This window comes from Phocoena sinus, chromosome 16 (assembly GCF_008692025.1).
Source record: "Phocoena sinus isolate mPhoSin1 chromosome 16, mPhoSin1.pri, whole genome shotgun sequence".
NCBI classification, from domain to species: Eukaryota; Metazoa; Chordata; class Mammalia; order Artiodactyla; family Phocoenidae; genus Phocoena; species Phocoena sinus.
Window position 1 is genome coordinate 5,429,788 of NC_045778.1, and position 21,456 is coordinate 5,451,243.

General features: G+C 41.0%; 1 protein-coding gene across 1 annotated transcript in view; it reads left to right on the forward strand.

Moving 5' to 3' along the window:
• Positions 1–21,456, forward strand: part of SLC35F3 (solute carrier family 35 member F3) — a 303,882-nt gene that overhangs the window by 103,603 nt on the left and 178,823 nt on the right. The window lies entirely within an intron of this gene.

Sequence of the window (21,456 nt, forward strand, 5' to 3'; positions counted from 1 at the left end):
AAAATACTTCTCAGATCCTACAAGTCAAATATCTATAAAATCCCACCAAGCCCACTCACTCAATCCATTTTATTCTTCCACACTTTGTGCTGTAAATGAAGGGGCAGAGGATTGAAAGGGTGCTAGACAGAAACTATTCTGTTACCTGACGGACTAGTAAAGATAGAAAAAATGGTTTCTAAGCCAAAAAAACTTCCATACACTGCCGGCTTTTAGGCATCTTCCTCAATCAGATCTGACTTTGGCTGGTGCAGGGAACCTCAACCAAGGCATCCGTGGAAAGAATTCGTGGGAAAAAGGAACCTGCATTGGGCGGGAGATGGAAGACAGGATCTATTTTGCCAAATTCAGACTGAAATTTCGTATTTCCTTCATTTTGGTTGTTTGCAGACACTACATTGGAATGTACAGCAGCCATGGCTTTGTTACCAACAGAAATAACATTTTCATATCACATTATATTAGTTGAAGGTATTTTTTATATTAATCAATACTCCAAAATTGGAGTACTTATGGGGGCCTCTGCAGGATCTTATTGTTGAATGCATTCATAAATAAGTACATATATGATTGTGCTCTAGAACTTTTTAGTAATTTGATCAGTGAATTTCAATAAAATGGATTTCTTTTATAATCCTATGTGCTTTCTTTCGAGGGGTTAAAAACTTTAATCCAGAAAGGAGTCCAAAGGCTTTCTCAGTCTGCCAGAGGAGTCTGTGGCATAGGAGTTAAGAAGCCCCAGCCTGGTGTCTCTGCAGCCACTCACCTGCCTCTGTCCCCAGGAGGGGTAGGAAAGTGGGTGGCAGGCGGTGTAGCCCAGAGGATCCATATGTAGGCGCTGGAGTCAGACTAACTGGATTTGATTCTTGGTCCCTACAGTTACTGGCTCTGCGATTACCTTGGGCAAGTCACTTAACCTCACTAGACCTTATTTTCTCAACTCGTAAGTCTTAGTGATAATAAGTCTTAGTGATAAGAGTCCATACCTTATAGAGCTACCAGTGAGGGTTATGTAAAATAGTAAGTGGAAAATATAGGCAGTTCTCATTATTCCTGGTAGTTAAGTTCCATGATCACTATGGACACTGAATTAGTGGAAACTCACCTCTTGCCCCATTGGCTTCCAGCCCTGGGGCCAGGATTAAGGTGGCAAAAAACTCAGTAATCAGAAAGATAATAATAACACAGTCAGTTCTCATTATTTGCAATACTTATGTTCTGTTGTCACCGTGAGCACTGCATTAGAGAAAAGTGTAGCGTCACTCCTAAGAGAAATACAGCAATAACTCAGTTTTATGTGGATTTCTGTTTAATGCCACCTGATTTAATACATATTGTTGATCCATTAACATTGAACTCGTAGCCAACAGCACTGTGACTTGTGCCTGAGCGAAGCTTGTCTCACACACACAGGGCACGTCACAGCCTTCTTGCATGTAGGAACACTAAACTTCAGTACTGTGCTTGAGGGTCATTTTCAACAGCAAAATCACCGACAAAAATGCAAAATATATGGCACTAAATAGAGCACAAGAAGGGTATTTCTTTATAGTCTGAGAGCTGGAACAAGAAGACCAAAGGTTGCCCTTGTTTGACCTTAGCTGGACAGTGGGAGTCTGGGGACACGAAGACTTCACCTTTCCGTGCATGTCTGCAACGACTGTGACAGCACTTGGAGTCTTGATTTCTGAGTTACCAAAAAAAAAAAAAGAAGTTACAAAAAAAAATGTTACCAAGTTGGAAGCCGTGCAAACGTGGGATCTGAATAAAGAGGATCAACTGTACTTGATCCTCTTTGCTGTTATTGTTACTCTCGTTACTTTAAGCTCCCGGAGAGAGACAGTGAAGGGCCAGGACACATCTGTACTCCACCTTGTCCATTCCGCTGGCTCTCCGGGAGGTGTGGCCAGAAACACAGGAAACAGTAGTGGAAGAGATCCTCCTGATTTCTCTTCGCTGGCTGTCTCCCGTCTCTCCTACCCGTGTATTCTCTCTCTTCTCCTTCTTCTTTCCTTCCTTCCCTCCACACTTCTTACCATGTGCAAGGGTCAGCTTAGGGTGGTAGTGGATGCAAAGACCCCACGACATTGCCCCTTCTGTCCAGGCATTACTGTCCCAGGTACTGGGAAGGTAGAGAAATACCAGCAGCCATGGGACTGGTGGAAACACACCACCGAATCTGGTCAGAGATCTCTAGATCCATCCTCGCGACCTCGCCTTCCCGTGTTTGTTCATAAGGTCAGTCATAAGAAGCAGTGATACAGCATCTCTGCCAAAAATTCATTTTAGTTCACCTTTCCTTGACACAGAACTTATGTTGGCAGTATGGTCCAGGGTGTCATTTGGGAAATTAAACATTTTTTCTGTCAATTTATTTAAGGTTCTATTGTTTTTTCTTTCTAATATAATTTCCTCATTGACCTACAGTGATTACATGCTGTCTCTCTGGAGAGGGATCAGTTGCATGCATCAATTCCACTGGTAATTCAAGGAATAGCAGCTAGATATTTGAAGATGAAAGAAGATCAGAATCGGCTTCCAGCTGGTTCATGTTCCAACCTGACCAGGTGGGAGCAGGCTTCCACTTGGCCCAGAGGAACTGCCCGGCACGCGTCTGCCAGAACTGGAATCGAGACCAAATAACAGGGAGGCATATTTCACCAAGTCTAAGAGGAAACTTTCTTGACAGCTCCTCCAGAATTCATGAGGTGGTGACTTCTCTGTTACTAGGGTTTTCAGGCAGAGGTCAAGATGGTCAGGAAAGATGTAGTTTCCTAAACTGTTTAGTTGCAAGATTCAGGGGGTGAGGTGTGGTTATTCCCTGTATTAGTCAAGGCTCTCTAGAGAAACAGAACCAATAGGATATGCATATGTAAGGATGTGTGTGTATCTGTGTGTGTGTGTGTGTGTGTGTGTGTGTGTGTGTAGAGAGAGAGAGAGAGACAGAGACAGGGACTGACAGAGAGACAGAGACAGAAAGATTTAATTTAAGGAGCTGGCTCCTGAGATTATGGAAGCTGACAAGTCCAAAATCTACAGGACAGACGGGCAGGCTGGAGGCCCAGGGAAGAGTGGTAGCTCAAGTCCAAAGGCCATCTGCTGGCAGAATTCCTGCTTGCTCAGGGGAGCTGTCTTTTTTCTACTAAAGCTTTCAGCTGATTGGATGAGACCCACCCATATTGTGGAGGGCAATCTACTTGACTCAGAGTCTACAGATTTAAAAGTTAATCACATCTGAAAAATACTTCACAGCAACATCTAGACTGGTGTTTGACTGAACAACTGGGTACCATAGCCTAGTCAAGTGGGCACTTAACCATAATATTTCCTCCCTCACTAGATGTCTTCAGAACCATCTGTAGCTCAGCAAATGTGATTAAAATTCAAGCCTCAGGGGAAAAAAAAAAGCCGTGCATTTCCACTGTCTTAAGCATTTAGGAACTCCTGCTGGATTGGGTGGCTAAAATTACAACTGTGAAATCCGTAAATGCCAAGAGCCAGGGGTTACTCAGTTGACACATTCTGATGGTCCATTCAAGGGCAGTCTGAGATGCAGTGTGGCCTCGTAACTATTGCTCCAAGAAGCTCAGGAGCGAGAAGATGTATGTTTAGGTTGGTGATAGCAAGTTAGACAACAGGGTTGAAAATGAGATTCTGGATGGTTACAGGGATTCCTGAGGCCACGTGGGTAAGCTCTTGCATACCATTCTATCTCCTGGAGAAGTTTGGAAAACCAGTTTTGAAGAAGTAGTTACTGTATTGTTATCTTAGGGGATTTCATCCTGTTGTAGCGTTAACCATTCTGACCAATTTTTTTAAATGTTTCTGGTTCCTATTCGTTATTTATTGGCTTTCAAAGATTGCGCGTTCCTCTGTAGTTATTTATTTACCCTTGGGTGGATTCTCTAGTATGATATATTTCCATTCCCATTGTAACAAAGTGCTCTCTTTGTACTTAGAAATCTAGCTAAATCCATGGGCAGAAGCAGTCTGTTCCTATAACCTTGTTCTTCCTGAAGTTAGCAGTCAAATATTCTGGCAGTAGGATACCTCTCCCTTTCTTGCTTCCCCTCCCTTCCTTCCTTTTCTCTTTTAGATTGTGCGTTATCTGTATTCTAAACGGGCAGTAGGAGGATTAGCTTGCTAGAAGTTGGCTTGAATCCAGACTGCTCTTTAGAAATTCATTCTTTCTCTTTTAGTAATGCCCAGGAACATTAGGTTGTAGAAGATTCTAATTAGCAGGAATTCATTTGGTGCTACATAATTTTTTCTATTGTGAGTTATTTTCTTTCTTCTGAAGAAAGAAAGGGCCCAAGATGGTAGGCGGGGAAATGACTTCGAAAGTTGAGCACAGGTCTCCAACCCTCCCTGGACCCTGCAAATTCACCACACTGTTCCTAGGTTTGTCGGGCTCATTTCGGGGTTCGCTCCTCAGAGGTCCCATTTAGCACATGGCCCCAGAGTATTCACTTGCTGCTTCAGGATCCTAGGAATGCAAGCTGGATGCAGTAAATGAGCAGCTCTTTCTCACAAAGCCTCATAAAGGCATAGCTATGGAGAATTTAGATTTTGGAAAGATCCCCTATCCATCCTTTCCTTTTGTAGCGAGGAAGTTGAGGTTGCCCGTGGGATACATCAGGCCACCTGGCCTGCAAAGCAGAATGGGTCTCGTACACAGGTCTTCTGATGCCAAGACAGAGCTTGTGACCCTACAAGATACTGCCCCGTCCACAGTATCCCCAGGACTTTGAACATGAAGATCACCTCTGGGGCCGGCAAATCACCCTAAGTTGGTGCTCTGATAAGATGTGTTCTGGTACTGGGCAGTAATGTAAGGAAGCAGACAGCAAGGGTGAAGGAAGGGATTCTGCTGTTGGATTCTAGAATAGGCTTCTTGTCTTCTAGATGGGCGTGCCCACCATCACTCAGGCAAAATCTTTAATCCCACATATTATCATTTCTTTGAAATGAAAAAGTAGAAGAGCTTCCCAAGGGCTCTCTACATGTTGAAATAGGTTTATCTACCCAGTGGATTTATTGAGTGACTAGTTACTGCCTCATTGTTCATCCGTCAAAGCCCTCCGTAACTGTGTTTAACAACTATTGACCAGTGTGATATCCAGGCCTGCCACCCAGAGTGCTATAACCTGGCCAGATGCAGACACTTAATGATGTGATTAGGCTATGCTGTCTGCCAGGTTGTTGAAACTACGGGAAAGCGCTTGAGGACTCTCATGCTGTCTTTGGGAATCTTGTCAGGTCTGGAACCACCTGTTGGTCACCACTGGCCTTGCTCTTTCATACACCATTCAGACTTTTATTCTTGGTTAAGTGTCATTTCTCAAACTTCTGTCTACCAGAAAGATTAAAAAAGAAAGACGTTGCTGGTGACATGTGTAGTGTGATTAGCCTCAGATTTGTACCGTCCTAAGAGTATGTTTTATGCCCAGCTTTCCTCCCATAATACAGCACCCTGGCTTGATTCTTATATTAAGCAAATGCATTAGTTCGTAGCTCAGGCATTTCTGGGAAGTGCTTCTAGGGATGACATTGTTCACTAGTCTCAACAAGGTCCACGAAGAGCATCCAAGTATTTAGTTAGGCATCTATGAATGCATTCGCCGAAAGAAATAGTAGTGGTGGGGCCTTTCTGAGTCGGACTCTTTCTTAGAAGGTGAAAACAGAGTCTGTGCCCAAAGGCAGCTCAGCCAGTGGAAGAGTCCAACAAATGGACTTCCGTACAATGCAGTGCAAAAGGGGCTCGTGTGACAGCAGAGCAGGACCCAACCCTCCACCTTGGAGGGAAGGCCGAGAGGTTTCCCTGTTAAAAGAGGTACCTGCACTGAGCCTTAAAGATAATGAAGACTTACTTCGCAGGGAAGAGGGACGGAGGGGGGAGTAGGGGTTCCGAGAGAGGCGGCCCGCGAAGGAAGCACGGAGGTAGAAGACCACTGGGTGGGCGCAGTGCACGCGTCTTCATTTCCAGTACCCTTCTCCAGTAAGCGGAACCAAGACTCCCTGGAGACATGCTGGTTTTAGGGCTGGGGCAGCAATAGGCAGAGGAGCCTGGAATGTCTTGTCACGCCAAGAACATGAACTAGGGATGTGCTTAACAAAATGTTGGGGGTATGGCTTAGGGGCACAGGAACCCATGGAAAGTGCTTCCAGTGGACAAAGTTGCAACAAGTGAACAGCAACAAGTGAACAAAGCAGTATTTGATCATAACACAAAGTATAAAATAAATATGCCGAATTCCTACTGATATAGATAAACAGTCGGATAAATTAATAAATGAGGGAGAAGGCAAATCTCCCTTGGAGAAGAATTCAGATAATCTTTGTAGACACTCTGCCTTAAGGAGGTGTCTTAGTGATGTCCACAGTGATGTCCTTCTAAAGAGGAGAGTTAAGGAGGGCAGGAGAGTGGAGTAGTGACTTTACAGTAGAGAAACCAGACAAACACGACCTTAGCCAAGTGATCAGGGTCAGTATCACAGTAAGTCATGTTGGTAGCATGTACCCTTGATAAGATGTGATGAGAAGGGCACTTCATCTCTGTGGTCTTCCTTCCCCAAACCCATAACCCCAGTCTAATCATGAGAAAAACATCAGACAGGTCCCAGCTGAGAGACACTTCAACACCTGGCCAGTACATCTTAAGATCATCAAAACCTAGGAAAGCCTGAGAAACTATTACAGCCAAGAGGTGTCTAAGGAGACATGAAAACTAACTGTACTCTGGGATCTGGATGGGATCCTGAAGCAGAAAAAGGACGTTAGGTAAAACGAAGGAAACCTGAATAATGTATGGATGTTAGTTAGTAATATATCAGTATGGATTCATTAACTGTGATAAATGTATCAAAGTAATGTAAGATGTTAATAACTGGAGAGACTATGTGAAGCCTATGTGCAGATGTACAGATATATCTGTACTATCTTTTCAACTTTTCTGTAAATTGAAACTATTCTCAAGTAAAAAGTTAATATTTTAAAAAAGAAGCATGGAATATTTGAGTAATGCAGACCGTTCGATTTAACTGGAGCAGAGAGAGGGTGAGGTAGGAAGTGGTGCGGGAGGGTGCCGAGAACAAGAACAGGCCCAGGTTACAGAGGACCTTTCTCTTTTTTTTACATCTTTATTGGAGTATAATTGCTTTACAGTGTTATGTTAGTTTCTGCTGTATAACAAAGTGAATCAGCTATACGTATACATATATCCCCATATCCCCTCCCTCTTGCGTCTCCCTCCCACCCTCCCTATCCCACCCTTCTAGGTGGTCACAAAGCACCGAGCTGATCTCCCTGTGCTATGCGGCTGCTTCCCACTAGCTATCTGTTTTAGGTTTGGTAGTGTATATATGTCAGTGCTACTGTCTCAATTCATCCCAGCTTCCCCGCGCCGCCCCCCGCCGCCGCCCGTGTCCTCACGTCCTCTCTCTACGTCTGCATCTTTATTCCTGTCCTGCCCCTAGGTTCATCAGAACCATTTTTCAGAGGGCCTTTTATACCACGTTCAGGGCATCAGATCTTGCCTAGTATAGACCATGGGGAGTCCTGGGAAACGTCTAAGCAGAGCAGGGACATGATTAGTTTTGTGTTTCAGTCCATCTGGTGGTGATGTAGAGAAGGGAAGATAGAGTGTTAGGGCAGCCATAGGTAGACCAGAAGGCTGTTTTCTCACCTAAGCAAGAAAAAGTGAGGGCTGGAACTAACGTGGTCACAGGTGATGGAGAGGAAGGAACACGTGGGAGAGATATTTAAGAAATACAGTCGGTAAAACCTGCTGACCAGTTCTTTGGATGAAGAGAAGGACATTTTGTTTGTTTGTTCATTTATTCACTCATTTAACAAAATTTTATTGGGAACCTACCATGTTTTAGCACTAGGTATTTAGCAGGAGAGAAAAAAGCTAGTATTCCCACACTCAGAGCTTGCATTCTAAGGAGAAGAGACAGATAATAAAAGAATAAGCTAATATGAAATTTCGGACGGTGAAAGCAAGCGGGTTGACTAGCAAGCATCATCAGGTAGCAGGTGGGAAGGAGAAAGTGCCTGCAGGTACCCACGGGAAAGTACCACAGCTTCTGTGATAAATAACCCCCAATTCTCAATGGCTTCCTACGTTAAAGGTTGGTTTCTTACTCTTATCGCTGTCTGATGTGAATGCAGTGGGTCTACTTGGTCTTTCTCCTCCATGTTCTTTAGGGATCCGTGCTTCTTCCATCTTGAACTGAAGACCTTTGGCACATGGTCTCCACGGAAGGGAAAGAAGAATATTTTTCCAGACCTTGAAATGGCATACATCCCTGTCACCTAATTTCACTGGCCAGAATCCAGTAACATGCTCCCAGCTTAACTGCAAAGGAGACTGAAGGTGTAATCTTGCTTGTCCAGGAAGAGAGAATGAGATTTGAAAGCATATATTGAGCTGTCCATCCAGTCTGTCTATCTGCCTATCTATCTATCTATCATCTGTCTACGTACACACACACACACGCACACACACAGCAGATTAAACAGTAGCATGTTTTACAGTTATTCTTGTAAATGCTCTTCTAGTCCTGTGCCCATTTTATAGCAGAAGTTTTGTTTGCAAACCAGAGCAGCATGACAGCTTATCTGAAGGTGAATGAGGTTATATTCTGTTACAACTAAATGATTCCTGTTGAAGCCTCAGTTTCCAGTATAAGTACATCGTACCCAGCCCAGTGCAAAAACATCCAGGTGTTCAGTAATCACATTGATGAGTAGATCCTTGGATGGGATGGTGAGTAGACTGAACAAAGCAGAAAATTTTTTTTTTTTTTTTTTGCTTTGGAGGAGTTAAAGGACTTTCCCTGCGGTGAGTGTTGTTAATACAGAGTCCTCTCAAATGGCCTGTCTTTAAATCAGTTTCCCTTCACTGGCGACAAGAATTGGATTCAGTGCACACGTGCCTTTAACACTTTTATTTTGCCTGGCTCCTTAGAGTAGATTGAATACTATACCCCCAAACTCATGTCTACTTGGAATCTCAGAATGTGATCTGATTTGGAAATACCGTCTCTAAAGATAAAGTTAATTAAGGATCTTGAGATGAAATCATCCTGGATTTAGTGTGGACCGTATGTCCAATGACTACTAGTGTCCTTATAGGAAAAGAGAACACAGAGAAAAAGGTCGGGGGCAAAGGAGGCAGAGATTGAGGTGATGCAGCTATAAGCCAAGGAATGCTGGCAACAATAGAAGCCAGGAGAGGGTGGAACAGATTCTCCCTCGGAACCTCCAGAAGGAGCCAACCTTGCTGACACCTGGATTTTGGACTTTTCACCTCTGGAACTTAGAATAATTTCTGATGTTTTAAGCTACCTAATTAGTGGTAATTTGTCTTGACAGTCCTAGGAACCTGATACACCCCTGCGTCACCCACTGAATGTTCCTTTTTCCTCAAAAAGTATTTACTTATGATTCCATATGTAGAAATTCTTTTCTTCATTTTTTCATCTAACCTGGCCGCAGCATAGGCATGGTCCTTTCAACTTTGCCCAAATAGAGCCTTTGTCTCCACCTTTTTGGGAGACTTCCGTGAAACTGCCTTCCCTTAGTTTATCTCCTACCCTGGAAGTCGTTCTTTAGATGCTCCATACTAAAGACAAAGCAAAACCTCCTAGACCCTTCCTTGGTCACTGCTTCTCATGATGCACGGGAAGGGGTGCTGGTCAGTGCGCTCTGAGCTCAAGCCATCATCTTTACGGACATGCGTGTCCACCTTGACTGCTTCGGTCCAGCCCGTGAATATAGAGCCAGGCCAGCTGCCTGGTAAATTCCCCTCTCTCACTGCCAGACTCCAGGGATTCTGCTTTTATCCAGCAAACAACTGTTAGACTGACAGAGTCAGAGGAAATGGTACGCAATAAAAAGCACAGTAGGGCTTCCCTGGTGGCGCAGTGGTTGAGAGTCCACCTGCCGATGCAGGGGACGCGGGTTCGTGCCCCGGTCCGGGAAGATCCCACATGCCGCAGAGCGGCTGGGCCCGTGAGCCATGGCCGCTGAGCCTGCGCGTCCGGAGCCTGTGCTCCGCAACGGGAGAGGCCACAACGGTGAGAGGCCCGCGTACCGAAAGAAAAGAAAAGAAAAAAAAAGTATTCCCAATGACCAATATCTTACTATCTAATTATCAAGCTAGATACATCTAACAATTAATATCTCCAAAGTGTTTATACCTATCTGAGTTTACACTGGAAATGTTTAAAAGGAGTATAAGGGTGAATATAGAGGATTATTCTATATCCTTACTAATATTTGATATTGAAGACTGGATATGTTGCCAATCTGATGCTTATGAAATAGATGGTAGTTTATAGATTTAATTAGCAATTTCTTCCTTACTAGTGAGGGTGACTGTATTTCGTACGCTTATTGGCCATTTGGATGTCCTCTTTGGCAAATTGCTATGTTTACTTTTCAATTAAGTTGTCTTTTCTGTATTGATTTGTAATTCTTTATATAGTCTGGATAAGTCCTTTGTCAATTATCTGCATTGCAAAATAATTTTTTGTATTGTAAGGTTTTGTGGGTTTTATTTGTACTTTGTTTATAGGGTCTTTTTTTTTTTTTGCGGGACGCGGGCCTCTCACTGCTGTGGCCTCTCCCGTTGCGCAGCACAGGCTCCAGACGCGCAGGCTCAGCGGCCATGGCTCACGGGCCCAGCCGCTCCGCGGCACGTGGGATCCTCCCAGACCGGGGCACGAACCCGCGTCCCCTGCATCGGCAGGCGGACTCTCAACCACTGCGCCACCAGGGAAGCCCTATAGGGTCTTTTTTATTTGTATACGTTCACACTTACGAATACTTTCATTTGTGGTTTATCAGTACACGTTTCTTGTCTAAGAAATAATTCTGTCCCCTGAGATTATAAAAATATGCTTCTACATATTTTGAAAATGTTAAGCACTTCTTTGGCCATGAACCTGAATCATAATGTTGTTATTGCTGCAATAGATTTTTCTCTTTTTTTATTCTCAGCTTTTAGCATCAGTGTGTACAAAGAGCTAGAAAGGCATGGCTGTACTTGCAGGTCAGAATGTAAATGTCACTAGACTTGACATGTTAATAGTACAAGTGTGGTCTGACAGAGGGGCGTGGGAAAGACGGAGCAAAGGATGGGGGCTTGAATGTCCTCATCCTACATGGTAGGAGTCAGGAAATCAGACGTACTGAAAACTGATGGGATCAAATTTAAGTGTGGCTATATTATTTAAAATTAATAAAGAAATCATTATTTATATATATGTATAAATAATTTATGTACATATATATACACACACACACATATATACATTGAAAGAAGAAAGGGGAAGTATAAATGAATTGGACGCCCATCTTTCAAATTGAAGGAACAATAGATAATCTAAGGCTGATTATTCTAGAAACAGAATTTTGGCCAGGACAAATCTGTGAGTTCATGCTTTGAAACACTTCCTATATTAATCATGTTTCTGTTTTCTTTATGATGTTTTGACATCTTAAAAAACCTTTCTGGGGGCTTCCGTGGTGGTGCAGTGGTTAAGAATCTGCCTGCCAATTCAGGGACACGGGTTCGAGCCCTGGCTCGGGAAGATCCCACATGCCGTGGAGCAACTAAGCCCGTGTGCCACAACTACTGAGCATGTGTTCTAGAGCCCACGAGCCTCAACTGCTGAGCCCACGTGCCACAACTACTGAAGCCTGCGCACCTAGAGCCCGTGCTCCGCAACAAGAGAAGCCACCGCAATGGGAAGCCCACGCACCGCAACGAAGACGCAACACAGGCAAAAAAATAAAAATAAACCTTTCTGGCTGGGCAGAGACTGGCCAGCCAGTCTTCAGAGATTGCTGAGGGCTCAGCCCCAGCGGGTCCTTGGTCTGCAGACTCACCAGTCCAGAGTCACACCTCCTCTACCTGGTGCCAACACCAGAAGAGGCACTGTTCTTTTATTTATTTGTTTTTAATGTATTTTATTGCAGTACAGTTGATTTACAAGGTTGTGTTAATTTCTGCTGTACAGCAGCGTGATTCTGTTATACATATATATACATTCTTTTTCATACTCTTTTCCATTATGGTTTATCTAGTTCCCTGTGTTATCCAGTAAGACCTTGTTGTTTATCCATCCTATATACAATAGTTTGCACCTGCTGACCCCAAACTCCCAATCCATCCCTTCCCCACAGCCCTCCCCCCTGGCAACCACAAGTCTGTTCTTTGTCTCTGTGAGTCTGTTTCTGTTTTGTAGATGAGTTCATTTGTGTCCTATTTTAGATTCCACATAGAAGTGATGTCATATGGTATTTGTCTTTCTCTGTCTGACTGACTTCACTTAGTATGATCATCTCTAGGTGCATCCATGTTGCTGCAGATGGCATTATTTCGTTCTTTTTGATGGCTGAGTAGTACTCCATTGTGTATATGTACCACACCTTCTTTGTCCATTCCTCTGCGGATGGACACCTAAGTTGTCACTACTGTGAATAGAGGAGTCAACTGTTCTTAATCATCCCTGGACCAGGGACCGGGCAACTGAGGACACCCCCCAGAGCTTAGAGCCTTCAAAATTGTTCAAACGAGCCAGTCCTAAACCACTTACTCTGCCCTGCCCTGCCTTTCCCACAGAGACCCCAGTAAAGGCTCTGCCTAAACCAGTCGCTCACTCCTGCTTCTGCTTCCTGACCAAAACCTGGTGCCCTCCCATGGCCCTGCCTGGTGACCTGTTCCTCCCGTGCCAAGGGGACTGTAAGTGATGTAAACTTTCCTTTCGGTGCCATTGACCTCACTGTTCTCATTCGGTGACCTTCATAAATGAAGACCCAGCTACAGAACATTCCTTTGCTCCACAGTCATGCCAGCAACAGCTGAAATTGGAAAGAGCTGGCTGAAATAGGAAGATCACGCTCAGAATGTGCTAAACAGCTCTGTGGTCCAGAAATGGAACGGAAACTCAAGGTGATGGGTGGAACTGATGCCACAGGTACACGGTGCACAGAGCCCAGTGCAAGACTCAGGGCGGGCAGTGAGAGAGGGATCTTGGCTTTTGCGGGGTGAGGAAGAAGAAACTGTTTTGCTCAATAAGGAAGAAAAGAGTAAGGCTTACAGCTTAAAGCCAGATCCTGGGTAAAGAAGATATTACATTATATTATATTATATTATATTATATTATATTATATTATATATGTATGTATGTATATGGTGATGTAGTGTATGTGTGTATATATGTGTGTGTGTGTATAGTGAACTCATAGAAACAGAATGGTAGGTACTAGAGGTTGGGGGTGAGGAAAGTGGGGAGATGTTGATCAGTGAGTACAGACTTCCAGCTGTGAGATAAATAAGTTCTGGGGATCTAACACACAGCATTGTGATTGTAGTTAACAATGTTGTATTAAATACTTGAAAGGTGCTAAGAGAGTAGAGCTTAAATCTCACCATGGAAAAGAAATGGTAATTACGTAAAGTGTTGAAGGGGTTAGCTAACACGATGGTGGTATTCATATTGTAGTACATCAGTGTATCAGATCACCACATTGTACACCTTAAACTCACACAATATTGTATGTCAATTATATCTCAGTAAATCTGGAAAAAGAAAAGCGAGATACTGGGGTGGGGAGGTTCAACCCCTTGCCCATGAAAGGAAAAACAAGGTAGTAAACTTATTGCCAAGAGCTGTGTCAGAAAATGTGCGGGCCAGCAGCTGGGAGGGGTGGTGGTCAGATACTTAACCTCCTGACAAGGAGCTGCATCAGGCCACATGTTGGCTGGTAATACACTGGAGCAGAAAACTCTGAAAAGTCATTATAAGATCTGATTATGGATTAAATGCCAAAGGGCCACACAGAACATCTCACTAAAATACAGGAAAGAAGAAAGAGTGAAAATAGTGCAAAAACTAAACAAACAAACAAGGAAAAACCCCTCCTTTTCTAAGTTGGCATGCCAATCGAAAGAGCAAAATACATGGGCAAATCTAATGGTACAATAGCAAAGACAGTGATAAGAATATGAATTCACTCCAGATGGAATTAATTTTCTAGAGTAGAAAGACAAAGACTTTAAAATAAATTTAAAGTTGCTAAAGATAAAGACAGAAGCTCCATCTAAAAAGCACAAGAGGGCTTCCTTGGTGGCACAGTGGTTAAGAATCTGCCTGCCAATCCAGGGGACAGGGGACACGGGTTTGAGCCCTGGTCCAGGAAGATCCCACGTGCCGCAGAGCAACTAAGCCCGTGTGCCACAACTACTGAAGCCCGCATGCCACAACTACTGAAACCCGTGCACCTAGAGCCCGTGCTCAAGAGAAGCCACCACAATGAGAAGCCCGCTCGCTGCAACTAGAGAAAGCCTGCGCTCAGCAAGAAGACCTAACGCAGCCAAAAATAAATAAAATAAATTTATTAAAAAAAAAAATAAAAAGCCCAAGAAATTATAGGGAAAATAGGAAGAGAGAAAATAAGAACAGGTAGATATCTAATTATAAATTTTAGAAAAGAAAAATTCTGTCATTGCGATAGGTGAATGCTATAGATGAGAAGTTCTCTCGACTAGATACAAATGAAGATGATTAGTAATATGAAGGTAGTACTGAGGAATTCACCTGAAAAGCAACAAAGAGAAAACAACTTTTTAAAAACTAGAAATAGTAGTTAAAAGACAAGGAGAACAGATCAAGGAGAAAATTCACCATTCAATTATAACAGAAGTTCCAGAAGAATAGAATAAAGGGAATAACAGAGGAACAATATTTAAAGAGGAAATAGCTGAGAGTTGTTCAGAGTTGAAGACAGGAGTTCTCAGATTGGAAGTGCACCCTAAGTAGTGAACAGACCCACATGGAGATGGATCAGAGCAAAGCTGCAGAGGATCATGTCTCAGATGCCAGCAAGAAAACACAGATTTTTCTTCTCTAAAAATATATATATATTTTATTTTACATTAACAGATATTTGGATATAGAATTTAGGTTAGAAAATTATTTTTCTTCAGACTTTGAAGGAAGGTGTCCATTTTTCGTCTGTCATTCACTACTGTAGATTCCAGGATGATATGTCTCCTTCTGAAGTGACTTTTTTTTTAATCTCTGTGGCAGCTTTTTAGGATCTTTCTCCTGACATTTATAAGATTACGTAGACTTACAGGTTTCGTCTTTTGAGTTTTGTTTTGTTTCTTTCTTTGAATTCTTTGTGCTAGGAATTCAGTGAGCCTGTTACTCTGAAAGGCTGTGTACTTTAGCTCTGGGGAAAATGTTCTTCTTTCTTTCTCCCCCTATTTCCTCTGTTCTTTCATTCTCTGACCCCTATTCAAAATTGGGTCTCCTGAATTGATTCACGTATCTCTTTTATTATTTTTTTTAATGTTTTCTTTCCCTTGTGTTTTGCCCAAGACTCTTAAGTATTAATTTATTCTCAACTGTATTGATTCATTTTATTTTTAAAAACTTTTTCATTCATTCTCTTTTATTACACTATATTCTTATTTAACAGATATATAGTATTTATGAATCCCCAGAGTCTGTTAAGTCTCTTTGAGCACATTGATCACAATTAATTTTTAAAATTTTCTGTTTCTTGAAACATCTGGGGTTTTTTTTTTAAACAGTTTTTTGAGATATAATTCACATATACAATTTGCCAAAGTGTATAATGCAGTAGTTTTTAGTACGTTCACAGATATATGCAACCATCACTACAGTCCATTTTAGAACATTTCCATGGCCTCAGAAAGAACACTTTACCCTTTAGCCTTACCCTCTTCCCCACTCTATCTACCAGCACTAAGCAACCACCATTTTCTGTCTCTATAGATTTGACTGTTGTGGAAGTTTCATTTAAATGGAATCAAGTAATAAGTGATGTTTTATGAGTGACTTCTTTCACTTAGCATAATGTTTTCAAGTTTCATCCAATTTATGTTTTTTCTTTTGCTGCTCATGCTTTTGGTGTCAAATCTAAGAATGCTTTGTCAAATTCAGAGTCATGAAGATTTATTCCTGTTTTCTTCTAAAAGTTTTATAGTTTTAGCTCTTATATTTTGGTCTTTGATCCATTTTGATTTAATATCTTATATGGTGTGAGGTAAGGGTCCAGTGACATCCTTTTTCATGTGGATATCCAGTTATCCTGGTACCTTTTGTTGAAAAGACTGTTCTTTCTCTGTTGGATGGTTTTGGCACACTTGTTGAAAAGCAGTTAATCATAGATATATGGGTTTATGTCTGGACTCCCAATTCTATTCCTTTTTTTTTTTTTTGGCCACCCTGCATGGCATGTGGGATCTTAGTTCCCCGACCAGGGATCGGTCCAGTGCCCCCTGCGTTGGAAGCACGGAGTCTTAACCACCGGACCGCCAGGGAAGTCCCATTGATTCTATTCCCTTGATTGATATGTTTATTGTAATGCCATTACCATGATGTCTTGGTGATAGTTTCTTCGTAGTAACCTCTGAAATCAGGAAGTCTGAGTTTTAAAATTTTGTTCTTCTTTTTGAAGATTATTTTGAGCATTTGGGTTCCTGCTATTCAATCTGAATCTTATAATCAGTTTGTCAATATCTGTAAAGAGGTCAGCAGGGATTACTATAGGAATTACATTGAATACGTGGATCCATTTAGGGAATGTTGCCGTTCAACGATATTAAGATTTCTGATCCAGGAACATGGGATGTCTTTCTATTTAGGTGTTCTTGAATTTCTTTCAACAATGTTGTATAGTTTTCAGAGTATAACTTTTGGATGTATTTTGTTAAATTTATTACTGAGTATTTTTTGTGCTACTGGAAAAGGATGTGTTTTCTTAATTTCATTTTCTGATTATTTTTTACAAGTGCAAAAAAAGATTTTTGTGTATAGGGCTTATATCCTGCAAAACTGCTGAACTAATTTATTAGATCTAATAGTTTATTTTTAAGGACTTAATTTTTTTAGAGCGGTTTTAGGTTCCCAACAAAAGTGAGAGTTAGGTTCAGGGATTTCCCATATAACCCCTGCCCCACTGCCACACGCACAGTCTCTCCCATTATTAACATCCCTCACCAGAATGGTGCCTTTGTTACAATTGATGAACCTATATTGGCAGATCATAATCACCCAAAGTCCATAGTTTATATTAGGGTTCACGCTTGGTGTTACATGTTCTACGGGTTTGGACAAATGTATAAAGACATATATCCATCAATTATAATATTACATGGAATATTCTCACTGCCCTTAAAAAAAAGTGGCTGTACTATTTTGTATTCCTACCAGCAGTTACTGAGAGTCCCTGTTGTTCCGCACGCTCTCCACCCCTTGGTTTTGTCAGTGCTCCAGATTTTGGCCGTTCTAATAGGTGTGCAGTGGCATCTCATTGTTGTTCTAATTTGCATTTCCCTGATGACATATGATGTGGAGCATCTTTTCATATGTTTCTTTGCCATCTGTATATCTTCATCGGTGAGATGTCTGTTAAGGTCTTTGACCCATTTTTTAATCATTTTTGCTTGTTTTCTTATTGTGGAGTTTTAAGAGGTTTTTGTGTATTTTGGATAACAGTCCTTTATCAGATATGTCGTTTGCAAATATTTTTTCTCAGTCCTTGGATTGTCTTCTAATTCTCTTGACATTGTCTCTGACAGAGAAATTTTAAATTTTAATGAAGTCCAGCTTATTGACTATATTTTTCATGGATTGTGCCTTTGGTGTTGTAACTAAAAAGTCATTGCCATAATCAAGTCATGTAAGTTTTCTAGTATATTACCTTCTAGGAGTGTCATAGTTTTGCATTTTACACTTAGGTCTACGATTCACTTTGAGTTTATTTTTGGGAAAGATGTAGGGTCTGTGTCTAGATGCATTTTCTTGCACGCGGATGTCCAGTTGTTCCAGCACCGTTTGTTGAAAAACCTATCTTTGCTCCATTTTATTGCCTTTGCTCCTTTATAAAAAATTAGTGACAATATTTATGGGTCTATTTCTGGGCTCTCTATTCTGTTCCATTTATCCATTTATTCTTTTGTCAGTACCATACTACCTTGATTACTGTAGCTTTATAGTACGTCTTGAAGTCAGTTAGTGTCAGACCTCCAACTTTGTTATTTTCCTTCAGGATTGTGTTGGCTATACTGCCTCTTTTGCCTCTTTATAAAAACTTTAGAATCAGTTTGTCCATATCTACAAAACAGTTTTGCTGTGATTTTGATTTGGATTGCATGAAAGCTATAGATATTGTTGGGAAGAATGACATGTTGACAATATTGTCTCTTCTTAACCACGATCATGGAGTATCTCTCAATTTATTTCTCTAAATTATCCATATTTTTTGGTGGATTTCTCAGGATTTTCTGTAGACAAGCTCAAATCATCTGTGAATAGAGATGGTTTTACCTCTTCCTTCCCCAGTATGGATGCCTTTTGTTTCTTTTTCTTACCTAATTGCCTTGGCTAAAACCTCCAGTGTGATGTTAACTAGAAGTGGTGAGAGTGATCTGGTTCTGCGTCCTGTGTCTGATCATAGCAAGAAAGCATCCATTTTTTTCACCATTAAATATGATGTTAGCGATGGAATTTCATGGGTGCCTTTATGAGGATGAGGAAGTTCCCTTGTATTTGTAGTTTACTGAGTGCTTTTATCATGAAAGAGTATTAGATTTTGTGAATTTTTTTTTCACCTATTGAGATGGTCATGTGGTTTTTGTTTTTTATTCCGTCGATATGGTATATTATAGTAATTACTTTTGACATTAAACTAACATTGCATTGCCAGACTAAATCCCACTTAGCAATGGTATGTAATGCTCTTTGTATATACTGCTGCATTCCATTTCCTAGTATTTTGTTGACTCTTTTGCACTCATTTTCACTAGAAGTATTCGTCTGTAGTTGTCTTGTGATGTATTTGTCCTGTTTTAGTATGAGGGGGTGATGCTGGCCTCATGGAATGAGTTGGGAAGTGTTCCTCGCCTTCTGTTTTTGGAAGAATTTGTGAATAATTGTATTTAGTAGAATTCAGCAGTTAAGCTCTTTGGTCCTGAGCTTTTCTCTGGGGATAGTTTTTAGGGTTTTTTGTTTCTTGTTTTACTTATTCAGTCTCTTCATTCATTATAGTTCTATTCAGATCATCTATTTCTTCTTAAGTCAGTTTCAGTAGTTTTTGTCTTTCTAGGAATTTTTCCATTTCATCTGAGTTACCTAATTTATTGACATACAACTGTTCATAGTATATTTTATGATTTTTTTCCCTGTAAGTTTATTTGTAATGTGCCTTCTTTCGTTTCTGATTCTACTAATTGAGTTTTCTCTCCTTTTCTTCTTGGACAATCTAGCTAAATGTTTGTCAGTTTTGTTGGCCTCTTCAAAGAAATAGCTTTTGGTTTCATTGATTTTGCTCTATCTTTTTTTTTGTCCTGTATATCATTAAATTTCACTCTCATCTTTTTTATTCCCTTCCTTCTGCTTGTTTTAGGTTGAGTTTGTTCAGCTCTTCCCACTGTCTCATGGTGGAAGGTTAGGTTACTGATTTGATATCTGTCTTCTTCCTTAACAAAGGCATTTACAGCTATAAACTTCCTTCTAGACACTGCTTTAGCTGTATCCTATACAGTTTTGTAAGTTGCGTCTTACAAAATTGTCATTCATCTCAAAGTATTTTCTGATTTCCCTTTTGATTGCTTCTTTGACTTATGGTTATATAGAAGTGTTTTAACTTCCATTTATTTGTGAGTTTCCCCAATTTTTTGTTATTGATTTCTGATTTATAATTTCATTCCACTGTGTTTAGAGAATATACTTTGTATTATTTCAATACTTTAAACTTTGTTAAGATTTATTTTATAGCCTAGCATGTGGTCTGTCCTGGAAATGTTCCATGTGTACTTGAGAAGAATGTGTATTGTGTTACTGTTGGACATCCTATAGATGTCTTAGGTGTAGCTGGTTTTCAGAGTTCATTTCTTCTGCTTCCTTGTTTTCGTTTGCCCAGTTTTTGTATCTATTATTAAAAGCGGGGTATTGAGGTCTCCACCTATTATTGTTGAATTGTCTGTTTCTCCCTCCATTTCTTTCAGTGTCTCCATCATGTATTAATATTCCGGTGCTCTGTGGTTGGGTGGGACTTTTTACTGGGAAATTGTTGGGGTTTGGAGCTCCAAGTGTTCGACCGAGAAGGACTTTATTCAGAGGTCGGTTTAACATTCAACAGATCAAAAAAAAGTATCTTGTTCTAATTTTCATTTATTTATCGGGGTTTTAGAAAGTTCTTCTAAGACCTTTTACAGCTATTATATTCCACGATTCAGTAGAGTCGTCATGATTCTGCTCCAAGATTATAAGTAAGTCCTACATGTTTTCTCCCAGCGGGTTGTGTCACATAACAAAACTGCAAATGCTCCCCCGGGGACCCACGGCTCACCCTGACACACTTAGTCACATGTAATATCTTTCTGTGTAATTGTGGTGCTGTGGCTAATTCTATTCATTTTACATACTTAATTCCATAGGATTTTCATGTGTGCTCTTAAATCAAGTTAAAACATGAAAATTGTTTGACTTAACTGTCTTAAAATACCGTGTCCAAACAAATCCCAGGGTAAGCCATGTATAGTTTAGGCACTGTAGTATCTGGGGACATGGATTATTTATTACCAGTTTCTTCTCCTCGTAGGGGATCCTGGTGCATTTATCCCTGACAGTTTGGGAAGCAGACACTCCAAGCCAGAGTAGGGTATTAGAAGATTCAGCATCAAAACACTGAAGCCTTTATTTTTGTAAAATTTTACTGTATTTTATTTTAGAATAACTTAAAAAGAAGACAGTGGAAAAAGAATGCCAGTTGCCTCAAGTAACCTGAAAACAACAAAAAACATGGAGCATTTCTATGATGAGAGGAAGAATAGTAGCACACTTGGTGTGTGTCTTTGAAAAGGTTGATTGTATGATCCACGTGCTTGCAGTCTTGGGTGTGGGAAGGGAGAATGTGAAAGGGATATGAGATCTGCTGATAAAATGTGCTTCTTTTTGAAAGAAATAGGCTTCTGGTTTGACATTTACATTTTCAGGTCTCGGAAGATTCAGGACTTGAGGATGGAAAATTGGCTTTTATAGACATCTCCTTTCATTGTTGTTTTAGAATAAGGTTTACATATCGTAATATATAAGTCTACTGTGAGTGCTGTGAAGAAAATAGACCACGTCCTCCTTTGGTGGGTGTGTAAATTTAACATAAACGTTTAAGAACTCTAGGTATGACCTTCTGGGTGTTTTGGCTTGGCCACACCTTCACGATAGTCCGTTTCCTGCCGCTCTCCACGAACATAACTTTTTACTTCCAAAATTGACCGTTCCTCTTGATGAATGAGAGTTTAGCTAAGTGCGCTCCTGTTTCAGAAAATCCAGTGAATGAAAATTGAAGATGAAAACAAATTAATACAGTCAAGGTTCACCATCTGTGGGGTCCAGGAATTTCAGTGGC